Source organism: Elephantulus edwardii, unplaced genomic scaffold (assembly GCF_000299155.1).
Source record: "Elephantulus edwardii isolate Elephantulus edwardi_28Jun2011 unplaced genomic scaffold, EleEdw1.0 scaffold00029, whole genome shotgun sequence".
Taxonomy (NCBI): Eukaryota; Metazoa; Chordata; class Mammalia; order Macroscelidea; family Macroscelididae; genus Elephantulus; species Elephantulus edwardii.
Window position 1 is genome coordinate 11,884,482 of NW_006399779.1, and position 6,586 is coordinate 11,891,067.

Below are 6,586 nucleotides of genomic sequence, written 5' to 3' on the forward strand. Positions count from 1 at the left end.
CAAAGGCTTCAGAATTCTAGGAATGTGATACCTTCTTGTTTTCCAATAGATATCATAGGATATCCCGGAAGATGTCTTTGTTTTGTGTTGCCAGAATATTAAACTTGCTATTTGTCATCAGCAATTAGCCTCTCCACATCTTCATTTCAACCTGGTGCCTCCTTTTGGCGGAATTCCCCCGACATATTGGGGCTGGATCCCCGATATGGGAGGAAAATGTGGAGCAAATGAGAATTGTAAAATTAATATTAAAGCACACTGGTTTGATAGAGACTAAAGCCTTTAGTCACTCTACAGTCCTGAAATGTAGCTAACCCCCATGGCTAGACTTTAAGCGAAGGGCTAACAACAAAGGAGGTCAAGGCAGGGGAATTTTTAACCTGCTTAATGAGGATCCACGGTGGTACGTGCCTGAGCCGGAATTGACGCATAGCTGACTTTCCTGTGGGTTCTCAGAGTCAGTAAATCACATAACAGGAGATCTCTTCTCTTTCTCCCTTGGAGCATCTGGTAGATTTGAACTATGTACTTTTGGAACAGCAGTGCAGGTTCTTACCTCTAGGCCACAAGAGCACCCTACATGGTGGTGAAGTGGGTTATATGATGGGCTGCTAAATCCACCAGCTGCTCCATGAGGGAACACGGGCATGGACTGGACAACAGAGGATGCTTTTTACACACTAGCAAAGAACTTGGAAATTATTGCACAGTATCACACGTATGTAAAATCTTGCTGAAGATTTTAAAATGGCTATATTATTAAATCAAAAGTACGTCGACAAAGGATTGCCAGAATGGTGTGGGACTAAGCAAGACTCTGATATGTTGTTTACAGGTCACTACAAGACACAGTCTCCTGGACATCACCTAACAATAATATCTTACTCCAACAACACTATTACCACCACTACCACATGTGTAGATGTCCTGACCTAAATTAGACAAGCATATCGACTTCTTCTGGCCTCTGTATCTGATTCTCAGGGATTTTTCTGGCTATTCCCTGACCCTGATAAATGAAAGCACCGAGGTGTCTATCCTGATAGAGAAGGAATAGGTCCCGGACCTCTCCAGTCTGCGTCCTGACTGCCCTGCGATGTCTCTGCCCATAGGCAGACAAGGGAAATAAACAACAGCTGAACTCCCAGACTGTGATCCAGGCCCCCTTGGCCTAGGGCGCACACGGCCTCCTGCTGGGTGACTTACACTCAGGGTCTTCTGGGTAGAAAGGGTGACTCACAGTTAAAAACCCCAAAGATCTTGCTTCAAGTATTTCCATGGGAAGGGGAGGTAGAAGAGTGGAAGGGATGGGGTGGGAGAGTGAGAGAAAGAAAGGAAGAAAGGAAACTCATAGAGGAACATAGCTAAGGCTAGGTGCTGGGAAGAAGTCAGTTCTATAGGAACCTTTTACTCCAGAAGCACTCCTTTGGAAATTCCTTGACCTCAATAACCCCATTATAACAAAGTTACACACACACACACACACAGTTACTACACACAACATCAAAACTGGCCTGCTTAGAAAGGCTCATCTCTTACAAAAGTAGGGGCAAGTCAGTGAAAAGATTAAAAACACCGACTTTCAAATCCAATTTGAAGGCTGTGCTCAGCTTCTCACTCTGCCCCTTAGAGGCCATGAATGCTCAACCTTTGAGCCACCACTCTACCTAGTAAAAAAGGCATTGCTGTTGCGTTGGAACTGCCTCCCAGGTGACGCTCCGTTGCGTTTCTGAGGCTGTAGATTGTCCACCTTCTGCCTATGAAGCCAGTGGGGGATTCAAACTCCCAGAAAGGTGCAGCCTTTGGGTTATCAGGCTAATTCCCTTGGGACTCTCCCACCAGAGGTCCCTTTCATGTAGTAAACACGGGGATAATCACACTTACCACGTGGTGCAGAATGCATGGTATTACTGAGAAATAATAGCATTACCTATAAAAATAATTTGGGTGGTAAGGGGACCAGGTAGGCTGGATGGACAGAAGACACTGAAAGACAGAGAGATCCAGGGACCCCAGAAGAAGGCAATGCTTTCTCAGCTTGGGGACCAAGGGGGACAAATATTCAACGTCACACAGCTAGCTGGTGGTGGTCACAGCAATTGCTTCAATAAGTGACTGAAGGCAGGAAAAGGGTAGAAGGAAGACATGGCCAGTGTGTGAGGAGAAGGCTGAGGTGATGACTGACCATAGAAGGCTGGTACAAGGTCCTCTTTAAAAAGAATCCATATAAGGCTAAAAAAAAAAAGAATCCATATAAGGCTGGTCTCATCCTTGCTGCTAATTCAACAAGCAGGTGGTGCATCCAGCTAGGGTAATCAGCAGAACCACAGCTTTCTAACATCCTTCCCTAAGCTGATGTGGAGCATTTACATGTGACTTGTGAGTTTTCTTCCTTATTCCTTACTTCTTGCCCCAAGTTCCCTCAAATATTTTATAATAAACTGAGCATTGTTTTTAAAGCCAGGAATATCAAGACAAATCATGAATTACCAATGTTTCTTTCTTAGTAGCAAGATCTTCTCTCCTCTTTTGGTAAACCTATTTCAGAATTAGAAAAAGAAAACTGTCAACTCCTGGCTTGAAGTTCCTCCCCTGGTTTTATGGAGTTATACCCACAAAAGTTTTAAATTAAAAATTGATGCTGGGAAGTCCAGTGCAGACATGGTGGTTGATGAACCAAAAGTTCTCCCTGACTTCCCCAATCTATTCAAACCAAACTCACATATGCAAGACACATACAAAGGGCATTAAATCCTTTTTTAAGTATGTCAGGACTTGGCAAAATAATGGGTTTGTCCCTATAGAATATTGTAACACTCCAGTGCATCATAGGGAACTCATTTTCTGTGTTTGTAGTTTCTCCTTTCTTTTCAAAAATGCCCACCATCAAAAGCTAATTTGAGGCCATCTCCTCCTGTACCAGTCAGATCAAATTTGATGGTACACACACACACACACACACACACCCATAATAAAATAAAATTTAAAAAACCCAAAAAAACAAACAAACAAACAAAAAACCAAAAGCTAATTTGATAAGGTGTGCTTGTCCCTGAGAGTGAGCCCTGGTGGCATAGCAGATGAAACGTTTGGCTGTTCACCTCAAGGTTGGCAGTTTAAACCCACCAGCCATTGCATAGGGAAAAGATGAGGTAGCCTGATTCCATTAAGATTTACAGCTGCAGAGACATAGGAGGCAGGTCCAGTCTGTCCTAGAGAGTTGCGATGAAGCAGCACTAACACAATGAGAGTAGGAAAGGTCCCTGAATTTGTAAAATGTATGGACACTCTAGGGTGAGGTGCACAGGGAGTTGGGTTACTGACCCTGAGGCTGAGCTTCTCTAGCACCTCAAACCTCCTAGCAGTTCCAAGGGAGGAAGATGGACATTTTTCTCCCATGATGTCCAGCCTCTGAAACCCATTAGAGGGTCAGCTGTGAGTTGGTTCTGACTTTATGGCAATGAACCCTAGTTGAAGAATGAGCTAGGGGCCTGTTGGTGGAGCCAAGCGGGGGTGGGGGGGGTGGGGGGACTGCCATCCCCAGTCCCGCTCACATCGGTGGCGCTGAGGCAGCGCCTTGTTGTTGGGCCTCCAAGCTGCCAACTTCCCCGCTGAAAGCACCACATCTCGGAGGAGCTGCAGGGCCGGCTGCAGAGACAGGCTTTCAAGGACATCATCCTGCACTATTAACAAGTTACTGGGAAAGAATGATCTTCATTCAGTGTTAGCCCATAAGATACAAGCCAAAAACCATGACCTGCCAAACAGACATGAGATAAGCCCCGGACAGGAGGGCCCTGCAATGACGGTGAGCTTCAGGAGATGGCCCAGCTGAGGATCAAACACCAAAAGGAACCGACATAGATGCACAAGAAGTGTGGGGAGCTAGCTCAGCTCGTGATTGACCTGAATGACCAGAGCAGCAGAAGGACAAGGAGATGCAGACAAACAAAGCCAAAATCGCAGAGCTGGAGACGGAGTGCCAAGAGCTGAGCTACAAGCTCCAGGACCTGGAGATCGTCAACCAGAACCTGAGAAACTGAGGAAGACCACCGAGGACAACCAGGAGCTGGTCACCGGCTGGATGGCCGAGAAGGGCCCAGGAGGCCACCCACATGAATGCAGGGAAGGAGAAAGAGTCAGGCTTTGAGGAGGCGGCAGGACAGGCCTGTCTGCAGGAGGAGCTGTCAGAAGAGGTGAAGGAACCCCTCCCCTTCGAGCAGGCCCAAATCAGGACGCATTCATGTGTGTACCTAGAGACAAAAGCACAACTTCCTCCACTTTGCTTTGGCTGATTGCCCGCTTCTCAAGGACGATGACATTGAAGTCCTTCTGGATGAGACCTCCGACCACCCCAAAGAGCCCTCCCCGGTGCGGACCATCTAGCAGAGCGTCCATGTCTCATTGTTTCCGGTGTCCGCAGGCAACATTGACGCCCACCTTGGCTCCGGAAGATCACACGATGTCTTGACACACACGATGCAGACGTGAACGCTGTGCAGTTCAGCCCTAGGTCCCTGCTGCAGGCCACCAGGGTCAAGCTCTGGGAAGTGTGAACACAAGGGCTCACCGGCAGTAACGCAGGAATTACAAGCATCTAATTCGATAGTGCTGTTTGTATATTTTAGCTGCTTCAAATGATTTCACAAGTAGAATCTGGACTGTGGGTAGTTACCGATTCCGGCACACACTCATGGGACACAGCGGAGAAGTGCTGTCTGCCAAATTTCTGCTGGACAACACACGAAATGTCTCAGGAAGCCATGTCTGGACCCTCAAAGTCCAGGATATCTGCACAAAGTCTCCTTAAAGACCGTCTTTGCAGGGGTGGGGGCTGGGGGGTGGGTCTAGCTGCAATGATATTGTCTACACAGAATAACATCTCATGAGCATGTCTTCAACAAGATCTAGTTCTGAGACACACGGTTCGAGATTATCGTCCAAGCGATGGAACTGCTGGGCAAGGTGGACGCCCTGGACCTGAACCCCCAACGCACGGAGCTCCTCACCCACTAAGATCAGTGACCTGCGGAGTCAGTGTCCCAGGCTTCAAGCACAGCTCGGACTGGACCCAGGCCATGTTCAGCCCTTCCTGACTGCAGGCTAGGCCAACGGTTCTCTCTTCCTCTAGGTTTTGCTCACAGGCAAGAAGAAGATCCTCTCCAAGAAACACAGCACGTCCATCAAGGCCATGGCCAGGTCTGCGTCTGGCTTTCACGTGGTCAGTGTGGACAAAGGAAGCAGAGCTGTGCTGGGGTTGGAGTACTGACAACATGGAGCTGCAAGCCATGACTTCTCGAAAGGAATGGAGTGGACTTCAGTGACTGTGTCTATGCTCTGAAGGGCATGACCCGCTTCCTGAGAGTCACATGAAGTCTGTGTGGCTCCTGGCACATCCAGAGGGCCAGCTGCAACCTGTGGCCATCAGGAAGCACTAGCCTCGAGCCTGCATACCTGACCAGGCAGAGTGCAGGCCTCTTGTCACCAGGAGCCCAGCTCCTCGTTGGACTGATATGTCAAAACACCTACCAGTGGGGTCCAGCCTGGTATTCGGACATTGCCAGTTCTGGTCTGGCTGGCCCCTTGGGGTCCCACAAACTGTCTCCAAGTGCTAGGTGCTCGGGAACACAGCACAGGCCAGCTCTGTGTGTTTCATCACTGCTGAAACGGCCTTTGGCTTTCAATCCATTCTTGGAAATACACATTTTCTTCAGAGCTTCTGACTCCCTTGCTCTCCCCCTCTTCCTCCTCTTCCTCAACCCTCATCCTTCAGGCTAGTTTCTTGATGCAGGCCTCTGTGACACTCGCTGTGGGTCAATAATCAGGCTGCTAACTGAAAAGTCAGTGGTGCTGAGGGAGCCACGTGAAGCTGTCCATTCTCATACAGCCTAGGAGTCCCTCCCGGCGCCTTGCTCCTGTCTGTGGGACCGCTGTAGTCAGACCTGGCTCAGTGGCAGTGACGGGGGTGATAGGGTGATAGCAGTGATAGGGGGTGATAGTGGCCATCTTGAAAGGAAATAAACTTCAGTTTGATGGAAATAAACTTCAGTTTGATGAATCTTTAAACAGGAAAAAACAAAAACAAACCCTAAACAAACCAAAAAAATCCCACAAGAATCCAAAGGAAATTGCAGGAGGTGGTGTGAAAAAGCTGGTAAAGAATGTTCTGGGAGGATATGCAGGCTCCTGAAAGGCAGGGGAGAAGGGGGGTGAAGAATGTTCTGGGAGGATCGGCAGGCCATGCGTCGTTCCTTCCCGAAGTGACTAGGTCACAGCCTGGTGACACAGGGTCTCGGGCCAGGACTGTCCCCTGAGTGGCTGGCTGCTGCCCATCAGCCAGATTGACAGATCACAGTCCTGGTTCTCACTTCCAGCCGGGCCTCAAACCAGGGCGGCCAGAGCGAGGCCAACCTGTGAGTTTTCTGCTGTTTTAGCGGGGTATAAAATTCTAGGTTTCATCACCTTTATTTTTGTTCTTTCCACATGCGTGTCTAGAGAGAGGTGGAGGTGAGGCTCAGGCCTCAGCTGCAGAGAGGTTGTCTCAGACCCTTTCCCCACTGGGCCACCCTCCCACTGCCCCTCAGAA

The 6,586-nt window shown here is 48.6% G+C and overlaps 1 pseudogene; it reads left to right on the forward strand.

Moving 5' to 3' along the window:
* The first annotated feature begins 580 nt into the window (after positions 1-580).
* LOC102844164 overlaps positions 581-6,586 on the forward strand; it is a 15,830-nt pseudogene continuing 9,824 nt past the window's right edge.